Source organism: Eschrichtius robustus, chromosome 7, assembly GCF_028021215.1.
Source record: "Eschrichtius robustus isolate mEscRob2 chromosome 7, mEscRob2.pri, whole genome shotgun sequence".
Classification (NCBI taxonomy): domain Eukaryota; kingdom Metazoa; phylum Chordata; class Mammalia; order Artiodactyla; family Eschrichtiidae; genus Eschrichtius; species Eschrichtius robustus.
Genome location: NC_090830.1, coordinates 131,681,498 through 131,694,728, shown reverse-complemented (window position 1 = coordinate 131,694,728; position 13,231 = coordinate 131,681,498).

Below are 13,231 nucleotides of genomic sequence, written 5' to 3'. Positions count from 1 at the left end.
TGTGACATCTTTGTCTGGTTTTGGTATCAGGGTGATGGTGGCCTCGTAGAATGAGTTGGGGAGTGTTCCTTCCTCTGCAATATTTTGGAAGACCAACATCTTCTTTTGTCTTTAGCTGGAGATGGTATTTAAGGGGATGGCTTGGGCCATTTCAGGGAGTGACTCAGTGTTCCTGGGAAGAGGAAATGTTATTAGGAGGCATACATGTTCATATGAACTACTGATGGCTTTTCTCCTGTTGATCTGTCTTTCTTATTACAGGAGAGTCTCAGCCAAGAACCTAGAAGGGTAGAGGGATTTTCCTCCCTACACTAAGCTTATTCAAGTAGGGCTTCCGACAGGTCATGAAAACAGTCTTGAGGGGTGAGATAGTCATTATTGCTTCTCAACTATTCCAATTCACCTGATTGTGTGCTTTTACAGGGGTGAGGGTGTGGCTGCCACAGGCCTGGGGTGGGGACTTGGAAGGAGGAACAGGTGCCCAAGCAGAGCCCAGGGGCCACTGTGCGTCTTGGTGACAGGAGCAGCCGGAAACAGCAGTCCTGTGGCCCCAGCAGCTGACAAGTGGGATGAGGAACCCTGTTTGGGTCAGTGTGTGGAGGCAGCAGCCGGGCTGGTCCCAAGGTTGGCAGTGATGTCCGTGTCCCACAGGGTATTCTCAGAGAGCATGTGGCCCTGGGGGCGGCCACCCGCGCTCATCAGCATGGCTGCCGCTGATGGATTTCTGACAGCGCGGACCTGGCTGATAAACTCATCTCCAATCCTGAGGAGGCCCCAGCATATCTTTTCCAGAAGCGTGAATTTTAATTTATTTAAATTTAATGGAAAAACATATGGAGGGGAACGGAAAGCTAATTTAAAATAGTGCTCAAAGCAATCAATATGTTAACAGATTCCTTCAACTTTTTCCACTTGGCTGCAGGGAAAAAAAGACAACAAACCTTTAAAATGTAAGTAGATCTCTTCCATCCCCCTCCTTCTATTTTATAAAAACACAGTTTTTGATGTCTGGTGCTGAATCCTTGGGAGTTAAAATCAGTCAGTCTTGTAAACATTCAAATATGCTTTTGGAAACATAAATCATCGGATGAGGTCGGAAGTGATGGTCGAGAGAGCTTTAGTCAAAAAATAATTTTGTGGGGTGCGCTGAGGCAGGCGAGGAATATGAAGTTTTTCAGATCAAATGATTGTTTTCTTTGTGCTAATAACTGTTGACTTAAAAAAATGCACAACGTGAGAGTTGCGAGTTAAGTTTTATTGGGGCAAAATGAGGAATGCAGCCCGGGAGACAGCATTTCAGATAGCTCTGAAAAACTGCTCCAAAGAGGCAGGGGGGAAGGTCAATATATATGTGATGCTGGTGAAGGGGGAATACATGTAACTGAGCACATAACTTTTTTTTTAAAATGAAAGTAATTAATTAATTAATTAATTTTAAACATCTTTATTGGAGTATAGTTGCTTTACAATGTTGTGTTAGTTGCTGCTGTATAACAAAGTGAATCAGCTATACGTATACATATATCCCCATATCTCCTCCCTCTTGTGTCTCCCTCCCACCCTCCCTATCCCACCCCTCTAGCTGGTCACAAAGCACTGAGCTGATCTCCCAGAGCACATATTTTTTTTGCAGAAGGTTTCTGCTGGTCACGAGGAGCAGTCGTCACCGTGAAGGATTTTAGTGCTTTTCTAGATATGAGGAGATACAAGAATTAGGCTCATAAAATTGGCTCCTGAAAATATCTAACTATCTGAAGACCTGTTCTGCCAGTTTTTCCCAGAGCACAGAGTGCCTCATCTCTGCTCTCCACCCTGAACTCCTTTCAGGGGGTGTTGAAAATCAGCAGCTGCAACAACACACGGTTTAATCCTTGTAGAGGTAGATGGCAAGTGCCAGTGGCGACTGCCAATTTATGGTTGACTGTGCACTGGAGTTTTCTCATCTCCAAAGGTGGACATGACAACTCCCCTTCCGTGTTCTTAGGAGAGTTCAGCGGGATGAGGTGGGAGAGCCTGCTTTGCAAACCGCACAGCTGTGCAGTTAGTTGTTCGTTTTACAAGCCTCGTCTCGCCACGCCCCTCAGAGGGGTCAGCCCTGGCCCAGCCCCACAGATTCAACTGAGCTCATCTGAGCGGCCCAAGGCTGACCTTCTTGCCTCTGAGCCTGTCTGTATACAAGAGCCACAGCGCCTGAAGTTCCACCATTAGCGAGTCCTTCCTTTGTTGCGTTCTCCCCTTAGTCTCTTCTGGCCTTGCAGCAGGGTGTGGAGGAAGAACAGAGCCTTTGCAGCAAAGCCTTCAGCGGGCTTCCTGGTGGCGTGGACCTCTCCGGGTCACTCCTGCATGCCCCAGTTGTTTTGTCCGTGATGTGTTTAGGGCTGTACAGGGAAGGAATCAGACCCAGAGTAAGTGCTCAATGAGTGCTTTATTCCTTCCAAAGGTCAAGTCCCCCAGGAATGGGGCAGGGAGAGAACACACTAATCGCCTAATCCCTGGCCCTGCCTTCCAGCGGGGAGTGGGGAGAAGGGAGGAAGGCTCTCTGGGGGTGGGGCAGGGCTTGGGGAAGTCCACGTGGGAGCAGGTGAGGTGACTGGGCCCGTTTGCAGGTTTTGGTGTATAAATCGCCACCCTGATGCAAAGAGCAGCCTGGGTGATGGTAACATAGACTTTTCTCTGTTCTGGTGCTTCCTTATTCCTGAAAGCACCTCAAGGTCAGCTGTTTCTAGATTGAAATTTGGATACCAACTGGCAGACACCAGAAGAATTCCAATTCTCCCATCTCTCCCCCGTCAGCGTTGACCTTCGTGAGCCTGGACCGTGTTAAAATTCTGGGGCTTCTTTCTCCCTATTCTGCTGCCGGGTGTGAGGAGCCCTCATTTGCTTATATATTAAAAAAGGGGAGAGAAAGCCTGCAGGACCACTTTAGAATTTCATCTGTAATCAAAATCTGCCTAACTGCATTTTCTCCTGGAAAAAAGGAGGATTTCAAGGCTATTGAGTTAGCTCCCAGCCACCCGTAAAGGTGGGCTTCATTTCCATAATGTGTCCCCACCAGGGTTTCCCTGGCTGAGAGGCGGTGATTGAGACATTGTCAGAACTCTTCTTCCACGAGGGGCATCTCAGCTTGCCAAGAATTTGCCGGCTTAAATGTCATCGGGTTGACTGAAAATATATTTCACCGAGTGTCCAGAGGTGGTTTTTAGAAGGTTAAAGCGTTTCAGGGCTCCTCCCCCAGCAGAAGGTGAGATCCTGGAGAGACAAGGTGGTTCCCTCTCCCACACGGACATAGAACCCACCCAGAGGGAGAGAAGCATGCGGGGGTCCCAGTGACCAGGGGTCGGGTCTGTGGATCCAGAACAAACATCTCAAAGTCCTGGAGTCAGTGCAGGGGAGACACGTAAGGACATTGTTCACAAACTGTCAGAAAGTCAAGAGGGGCAACAGAACCGTAGAGATGAGGTGTAGAGAAGACTTCCAATGAATCCAGGAATGGGGACCTACGCTCAGCCTCGCACGGTTCTGGGCGGCAGCAGGAACCAGACCAGGAGAACCAGAGTGCCAGAGACACCGAGAACCACGGCCCTGGAGGACGTCACACACCGTTTGAGAAGTCTTCAAACTTTGTGTGCAAACTGGATGCCAGGAAATTACTGCAGTTGTTAGGGGAACCACTGACCAAAACCATCTGCCCTGGCCAGACATGATAGCAACCACCTGCATGAGTTCTCTTACAACAGGAGGTCCTGGTAAGGAACGTGGAACTAACAAGCTACCACCAACTGGAAAAATTCAGGAAAGGTCAAAAGGAGAGAGGAGACGCCAGTCCTTATGTCCTACCGACCTCCCAGAATCCTCCTCACTATAATCCGTCTTGGCTGAGAGATGTGCCACCAGGAAGGACCCTGAGTCAGACCAGATATGGGCCAAGCAAAATGGCCAGAGACCACCCAGAAACTAACCCCATCACCATAAACCCTGAGACTGCGAGCCACGTGGCAGAGCAGTTCTCCTGGGTTCCCTTACCCTGCCGCTCTCCGCCCGGGCGCCCCTTCCCAATCAAGTCTCCTGCTTTGTCAGCACGTGTGTCTCCTCGGACTATCCATTTCCGAGTGTTAGACAAGACCCCAGTCTCGGGTCTCCCTTCCTGCAACACTCTGACATGAGGAGTGTGGGACACAGAAGTATGGAGTGCAGAAAAGGATCCATAAAATGACAAAAAAGAAGTATCTGCACCAGCTTAAGCCTGGGAGGTTACTTGGGCCAGGCCTGCGGTGACCGAAGCTGGGTGCCCGTATCCGACGGTCACTGCACATTTCTGTGCCCTGGGACCCCTTGGGAGACACTGCATCATGTTCCAAGTGCCAGCTAAAGAATGTCACTCACCATCTGGTTCTACGAGGATCGGGTCATTAGCTACTGCAGTCGCTAACCCTCAACACACCCCAAAAGGACTTCAGGGTGGAGAACAGGGATGAGGCACTCTGTCCTCTGGGAGAAACTGGCAGAACAGGCCTTCAGATGGTGAGATATTTTCAAGAGAAAATTTTATGAGTCCAGTTTCTTGCATCTTCGCATACCTAGAAAAGCATAGACATCTGCTCCTCGTGACTAGCAGCAAACTTCTACCGAGACGTGTGCTTGACTGCACGTATCCCCTTCATCAAAACCATATATTTTGTAAAAGAATACATGTATGTGTAACTGAGTCACTCTGCTGCACAGCAGAAATGAACAGAACATTGTAAATCAACTGTACCTCAATAAAAATTTTTTTAAAAAATCATATATTTACTGACCTCCCCTCCACCTCTTCGGAGGAATTCCTCCAAGCTATCTGAGAGGCTGTCTCCGGGCTATAGTCCTCAGTAAGCCCTAAATAAAACTGAACTCACAGCTCTCACCTTGTGTCTTTTTTCAGTCAACACAAGTCGAACGTGGCGGTCACCTGGTGGGATTGGGAGCCACTGGACTTGCGTTTAGGTGCAGCTGCACTTCAGACAAGCCACATAGCAAGTCACGTCACACCCTCTGAGCCTCACCTGAGAAATGGGAATGATGGGTGTGCCTACTAGATGCTGTAAGTACTAAATTAAATGACGTGTGCTACTTATAATAATGCTTTATAAGGGTCTGGTTAAAGAGCTCCTCTGGGCACTATTAAGAAGGACTTTATCCACGTGACCCCCAACCATGTCCATCAGGACCACGCAGGTCCCTCCCCACAGAATAGAGTCAGCCCTGCTGGACCCCGTGGGAGCGTGGACGGCTCCAGCCTCACGTCCCACGGGTTTCCAGAAGTTTGTGTTCCTGGGCCCCTGGACTCCAGGCTGTCTCTTCACTCTGACACGGCCCCCTCCTGACTCGCATGTAAAACAGCATGTAATATGGGACATATATAATAATAGGGGAGCTATAAACGGGAGCCCGGCTCTATTTTTAGAAACAGCATTCACAACTGTGCCATGTGGCGGAAGGTCTGTAATTCCCCCCCGGATGTGAAGAGAGGGCACGAGCAGAAGTGGCGGAAAGTGCTTCTGAAAAGGAGAGTTGGAGGTGGCACGGGTGCCCAGCTCCTCCGTTCATTCTGCAGCTCACCCTCCCGGGTAGCAGGGCCCCGGGTCACCTATATCAGAGAAATGGACACTGTTGGCCCCTGACACTTAGCCTGGGTGGTCTGTGCCTTGGCAGAGTCATGGACACAACCGGGATGGCTCCTCCGGGGGGTCAGGGTGAGGACCCTCCTCGCGCGCTGGTGGGCAGGAGTAGATGCACCCACTGGGGCAGTGTTGTCCCAGGGGGACGCTCCTACTGTGATGGGGAGACTTGAGCCCCGCCCCATTCGGTCCCCGCCCCCCGACTGGGAGTGACCGTGGTTGTCACTGTCCCTCTTATGGGTCAACCCACAGGGTGGATGCCACGCTTGGGCTCTCATTGCAGCCTGGCCCCAAGTAAGCATGGCTGGTCCCACAGGGCTGGGTGGAACATGAGCCTTTGGCCCTCAGGGACAGAGGACACGTCCTCCATGGCCAAAAACCCTGGGCGAAGAGGCCACTGCTCCTGCCCAGAAAGGGAACCCGGCACCGGGCGGCGGGGGGGGGGGGGGGGCCGGGGCATTGGGTGGCGGTCAGGGTGGGGAAGAGGGAGGACCCAGACCGGCAGGCTTTGAGCCTTGTGTTATTCCAGCTGCTGCGTCATCCCTCTTAGCCTCAGTCTCCTCTGCTGTAAAATGGGTGAGTCATACTTCCCAGAGATCGAATGTAGATGGGCATCCCCCAGGGGCTGTGCTTTGCAGCACAGGGGACTCAAATCAAAGCGCCCCACACACTGGAGCGGTTCGTTAAAGCCTCCGGGCGTCTGTAAATCAGTCCTACGGAGCAGACGCCTGAGGACAAAGGGATTTGAATGTAGGCTTGGGGTTTTTTTCCCCCAGACAGAAGTAAAAGTGTCGACCAGACGACTCTTCCAGCTGTCAAGGTTTTCAGGCTACTGAGTTGGACGTTCCAGTTTAACCTGAATCGGAAATCCCACAGGAAACAGACGAGCCAAGGGAGGAGGTTGTCGGCAAAACGCTCTGCTTGCAAAGCAAACGTCTGAGGTGAGGAAACTGGCGCAAAGGTGACGGGGCTGGGGGTGAGGAAGCCAGGCCAGGGCCGCTGGGGCTGCGGGGCTTCCAGAGGTGCCCCCACTAGGGGAGAGAGGGACCCCCTCACCCCTTCTCCCTTCTGATCCGCATCCGGCCCTCCTGGGAGCAGGGGCAGGAGTGGCTCACTGGGGATCCCTCCGGAAAATTAAACCTTAGGAAGAGGAAAGAGAGAGGGAAGGAGCAGAGGCTGGTGGGAGCTGAGTGACCGCTTGGTCCACAGGCACGGCTGCGCTGCGGTCGCCTTCCGGGCAGTGGGCTGGCCCCGTGGGTGTCCCTGGCTGCAGCCGTGATGTTGGCACAAGTCCTCAAGAGGGGGCCCCCCTCTGTTGCTCTGGGAGAAGGGCCCCTGCCACTGTCGGGGGGTGTAAGCATGCGTGGGTGAGTGCATGTGTGTGTGTGTGTGTGTGTGTGTGTGTGTGTGTGTGTGTGTGTGAAGATTTCCCACTGCGCAGGTCCAGCCCTCTCCATCAACGCCCTTCAGTGGCTCCCGAGCTGCTTCAGGCCCTCTGTGTGCTCCTGTCGGGGAGGAAGAAATTTTCCTCTGCCCGACCAGGTCCTCCTGGCAGGTCTAAGAACTAAATTGACGACATGAGAAAAATTAACAGGAGAAAATCACACCAAAGTTTAATAACGTGTATACATGGGAGAGACCCAGGAAAACTGAGTAAGTCACCAAAATGGCTGAAAACATCTCCTTAAATACCATCTTCAGTTAAAGACAATATAGGATGTTGGGGGTAGTGGTTTGGGACTTCAAAGGGGAGAAAGGCAATTCACCTGGGGATGGAAAAGCTCACGTCCGGTAAATGTTTGCCGGCCCCGCAGAGGCAACGGACACAGAGTGGACGCTGATCTCTAGGCCCTGTTCTCCCACCACACCCAGCCCGTGTTCTCTACAGACATCTCTGGTGATTATTCTGGAAACAGGCCTCCTATCCAAATTTTTTTAGGCAGTTAGGGGGAAGGTCAAAGTTAGTTCCTGAGTCTTTTGGGCCTTGATTGCTTTCAACTAGAAATAATCTGCATGCCAAAGAGATATTTTGGGGTGTCAAGTTTTGCTCCCCTACAGGCCCCACCCCTCCTTTCTCCCCAATTTCCCATGGCCCCCCCAGGGCATGTGCTCGGGGCCCAACTTCTTGTTCCCACCATGCTCGGGGGCTGGCCAGCTGCTTTACCCTGTTTCTTCCCTCTCTCTGGGATTCCTACGCCCTGCTTGTGTGCAGCTGTTGTGATTCTCCCCCATCCATCAATGTCACCTCCTCCAGGAAGCCTTCCCTGATGGGCTGAATCATGTCTCCTCTGAACTACCACTGCACTTAGCACACTCCTCCTGTGCTGGGTGCACCTGGGGCACCTGTTCTGTACTGGGAAGGAGGTGGTGGCAAGAGGGCACCTTTGGAGCCGAATCCTGGTGCTGCCAACCCCCAGCTGGGTGACCTCATGCAGATTACACTGAGGCTCTGAGCATCCAGCGCAAACAGTAATCTGCCCTCACAGGCTGTTGGGAGGACAGATGAGAGAATTCCCACAACACAAGGCGGGAGGCTGCTGAATGTTGGCTCCCAGGTCCTTCTGACCTGGGGGTGGAGCTGTGATGCCCGACTGCAGCCAGACAACCAGCCCTCTGAACAGCCCTGAGCTGAATTAACTCATGGTCCGGGGCCTCTCCGGGTGTCAGTGGTGCAAGGCAGCAGGCAGAGCAGGGGCTGGACAGGGTGTGAATGCAGCTCCACCTCTGACCAGCAGGGGACTGACGCCCCTCTCTGGGGATAGCGAGGCCGCCCACACAGTGACAGCACCCCACTGCGCCTGGCCCCGTCAAGGCAGACTCTGAAGGGACTCCCACCCACCCCTCGTTTTCTGCCTTCCCCTTCTCTCTCTTGCCAGTTTGGACTGAGAGGCCTTGTGAGGGATCCTTCAAGAGTGAAAGCAGCAGCCTGACAAGGGGGTGGGTGGTGGTTCCACTGCCGAGGCCTCAGGGCGCCTCAACTGCAAGCAACAGAAACTCCGACTGGCTTTTCTGGAAAGTGCTGGAAGGGTACCTGCTAGCCTGCAGACTCAGAGCTGGCTTTGGTTTCGCAACACAGCTGCGTTGTCCCCTGGGGGCACCGACCCATCAGGAGATGGAAGCTCTGGGGAGTAAGGGGCAGCTCTGAGGGGGTCTGTGCAGCCCCCCGGGGACCTGAGCTCAGGCTTGGTGTAGGGGGGGCGACCAGAAACCATCTCTCTTTCTCCCTCTGTCTCGCCCTCATCTTCTCTGGGCCTTGGGGCCTGGGCTGCCCATCCTGGACCGGCCTTTCCACGTGTTCTCCCTCCTGCTGGGAAGACAGCAGCGCCCGTCCCCTGCCTGTGCTTTCCTCACTCCACAGCCACTTGCACGGGGCTCCTTTATTGCTGCATTTCCCTACCTGGTCAACAGCTTTGCCTGCCTCATCCCCAGTTGTTTGGAGGTCTGGCTGGGTAATGGCGGCCAATTTCCCACCCTCTCTGAGCTGTGGGATTGAGGATACTTATTTTACAGGCTTGTTGTAAGGATTAAATGAGAAGCGTCCATGTAACTCCAATGCCTGGGCCCCCCGCCCAGCCCCCCCGCAAGCCCAGGGCCTGCATCCCATGGAAAGCACACAAGAACACAAGGTAGACCCCGGGAGTGTCAAGGAGACATTTACAAGGGCTTCTTGGGGTCACACAAGAGGGAGTTAAACCAACAGGACACAGCCATACTCCCCCCAACTCCCATGTGAGCAGTTCTCTTTGCAAACCGCTCCCACCCCCGTCCCCTTCCTGGTGCTCTCACATCTAGCTCCCTGCAAGCCCCCAGCCTGGGACTGGCTCCACTCCCCCACCTTCCCTCTCCAGCCACCTATCTGCCTAGTGAGTTAGCAATCTTAGCCTTTCCCATTTGCATTTCCTGCAAAAGTTTGATTTCTGAGCCACACAAACAAAGAATTCGTTTTCTTTGTTGGACAAGGAAAGGGTGCTTGGGAGCATTCATAATTTTATTTTATTTCTTTGCTATCACGTATGCGAAGTTCCTAAACAGTGCGTGGTTCCTTGCAGCTTTTCAATCAGTAGTGCTTCCTGGTTCCCAGGCCAAGTGGCCCCTTCCAGCCCCGAGGAGAGGGGAACCTCCAGGGGCACAGGTGTGCGGGGATGCCCAGAAGGTACTGGCTTTCAGAGCCCAGGGGTCCTCTGTGTGTGGGGCTCCCCTCTGGGTCTGGAGTCGGTTTTGCATCCCAGAGGTTCATTGTGGGGCTAGCTCTTCCTTGGGCCTAAATAGCCTGGTGGGAATCAGGGTTCACCACGCTTGAATCCGAGGTTTCCAGTCAAGTTCATTTAGGAGAGCGTGTTGATGTCAAGTGGAACAGCTGTCTGGTCCCGCCTCTGCCCGGAGCCTTCACTGGCTCCCCTAGACTGTCAGGGCAAAGGCTGGCTCATTAGGACAGCATCCAGGGCCCTGGTGGTCTGGGCCGTTCTCCCTCTCAGCTGCCCCTGGATGCTCCGCAAAGGCCCTTTGTGTGCTGCGCTCTCTCACCATGGCTCTCTCTCTCTCTCTCCTGTTGTTATGATCCGCCCCCACAATCCAGTTTATTCATCCTCAGCCTCATGTCACTCTGCTCAGGAGGCCCCTCCCAGCATCATGGATGCCTCCTACCCCATCAGAACACCTCTCGGCCTGGCTCCCAGTCACCTCCGGCTCTCTTCTCTGAGGTCCCCCACCAGGCTCCGAGCTCTGTGAGGGCAGGGACTGCACCTGTGTTGTCACCATTGTGTCCCCAGTACCTCCTATGTGATGGGGACCCATACAAGGCGCAACAGAGTGGGTGAATGAAGGCTCTTGTTTTGATCAGATGCCACACTTTATTTATTTATTTATTTACTTTTATTTATGGCTGTGTTGGGTCTTCGTCTCTGTGCGAGGGCTTTCTCCAGTTGCGGCAAGAGGGGGCCACTCTTCATTGAGGTGCGCGGGCCTTTCACTATCGCGGCCTCTCTTGTTGCGGAGCACAGGCTCCAGACGCGCAGGCTCAGTAATTGTGGGTAACGGGCCCAGTTGGTCCGTGGCATATGGGATCCTCCCAGACCAGGGCGCGAACCCGTGTGCCCTGCATTGGCAGGCAGATTCTCAACCACTGCGCCACCAGGGAAGCCCAAATGCCACACTTTTAGCAAAGAAAGTCTTGGTTTCGTTTCAGAAGGATTCGCTAGATATTCATCTTTAAATGACGTTATCACTGGCCTTAAATAAAACTTTGAAAATAATAAACACGTTGTTTTGGGGTTTGGGTTCAACATAAAATATAGTTTGGTAAATTTCTGGAATCCTGGTTGGGTCTAATTGCTGTAAAAAGTAAAACTTCTTAGTCAAAGCGATTATTTGTTCGTGAAAAAAAAAATCCACACCCTGCGGTTTGGTTACATTAAATCCCCGCCACCGCATCCCCTGTCCCCGCCCCCCGGCCCCAGATCTGGGGATCCCAGCGTGAGGTTCCTGCAGGGCCTGACATCAGCCCAGCCCAGGAGAGCCTGGGGCTAGCTGCCTGTACCGCTACATTTTCTGTTTCCATCTTCAGATGATTGAATGCTCTGGGGGAAAAGCTTTGAAAAGAACCCAGCCCTTCAGCAGGTTAGTTTAGCTTAGTAATTAGCAGTCACAATATGAGCTGGATAATTATCCCCAAAAGTCAAAAGAAAAACACAGATGTTTTTTAAAGTTGCACAGTGGAGAGTTTTCCTTTCAACTGTAATAATTTAGCATGTGAAATGAATTAGATGCTGGCTTTTCCTGGGACTTCATTCGAAGGGTAGGTTAAGGAAAACCCTGCTGGTTTTGAAAAGAACAGACTTGGTTGGGGGGGCGGCTAGGGTGCGGGGAACTCATACAACGCACGACAATTTTCAAAATCTAGCAAGAAGCAAGAGAGGCTGGATTGAATAAATTAATGGGGGTTTTTCCTCCTGGGATTTGAGTTAAAGCTTTCTCATAATTGAAAACTTGTGAGATGCTCCTCTGCTGAAATACAGAACTACAGGTGTGTGTTTGTGGATTGGCCTGGCTGTGCCGTGAAATGGGTCTGGACAAAGGAATCGATACCTCCAGGCAGCTCTGCTTTCTCTGGATTCCAGAACTTTCCCATGGGGGTCTCTCCCATTTGCTCACCATGATTCTTCCATAACTGTGGGAAGGTCCTCAGAGAAACAAACCAGCCAACTTTGTTTCTGGAAATGAATCAAAAGGATCACGTCACTGGGAAAATGGAAAAGGCATGGCCGAGCAGGGCCCCTGGTGCACTGGGTCCTTTCTGTGGGCCCCATCCTGTGCCACCTGGGAGGGCCCCCAGGAAATTTCATTTGTCTGAGGAAACACAAGCATGCACTGGCCTTGGGTCAGGGACTTGGATTTGAATTTGAAATCTGCTACTGACTCACTTGGTTTTTGTAGGTAAACCCTGTCGTCCTCAGGACCTTGGTTCCCTCAACTACAAAATGGAAGTTGGTTTCCACTGATGTTTTCCCAAATTGTGTTCTGCAGAACTGTAGTTCTAAGAGATGTTAAATAATAAAACAAAACAAAAGGAAAAAACAAAAGGGCCTAGTGGACGACACCTTTCCCCTGGGCAATGGTTCTCAGTCTGGCTGATTTTGTTCCCCAGGGGACATTTGGCAATGTCTGGAGACGTTTTTTGGTTTGTCCTAAATGGGAGGTGGTGGGGTTTGCTGCTGGCATCTAGTAGGTGGAGGCCAGGGGTGCTGCTAACATCCTACATGCCCAGGTCAGTCCCCTCAACAAAGATTTATCCAGTCCTTCTTAAAAAACAAAATGCAACTGAGTACATTTTCAAGATTTTATTGGCTTTATTCAACAGTTCATGAATCAGGCAGGGTCCCATCAAGTAAACAGAAAGGAGCTCCGAAGAGTTGTATAAAACAAAAGATCCTTAGGGCTTCCCTGGTGGCGCAGTGGTTAAGAATCTGCCTGCCAATGCAGGGGACACGGGTTCGAGCCCTGGTCTGGGAAAATCCCACATGCCGCGGAGCGACTAAGCCCGTGAGCCACAACTACTGAGCCTGCGCGTCTGGAGCCTGTGCTCCGCAACGGGAGAGGCCGTGACGGTGAGAGGCCCGTGCACCGCGATGAAGAGTGGCCCCCGCTCACCACAACTGGAGAAAGCCCTCGCACAGAAACGAAGACCCAACACAGACAAAAATAAATATAAATAAATAAATAAATTTTAAAAAAAACCAAAAAAATGAAAGATCCTTATAGACAGAAAGGGGCAGGACAAGGAAGTTACTAGCAAAGAGAGGTTTGTTCATGGCAAAGTCACCTTCCTTTATGGGATGACAGAGGTCTATCAAGCAGATTACCTCACTATGCCAACCAGCTAATTCCAGACTGATTGGTCTAAAATTCCACTCCTGGGAGAGGTTGAAACTGTAATTAAGTTTGACATTAAGTCTTGGTTTGGTGATGTGAGCTTAGCACAAGTGACTCCATTTTGGGCCTGTTGTTTCTTTTTTTAATGCCCTAAATGTCAGTAGTGCTGAGGTTGAGAAATGCCGCCCTAGGATCCCAGAACCTACTTG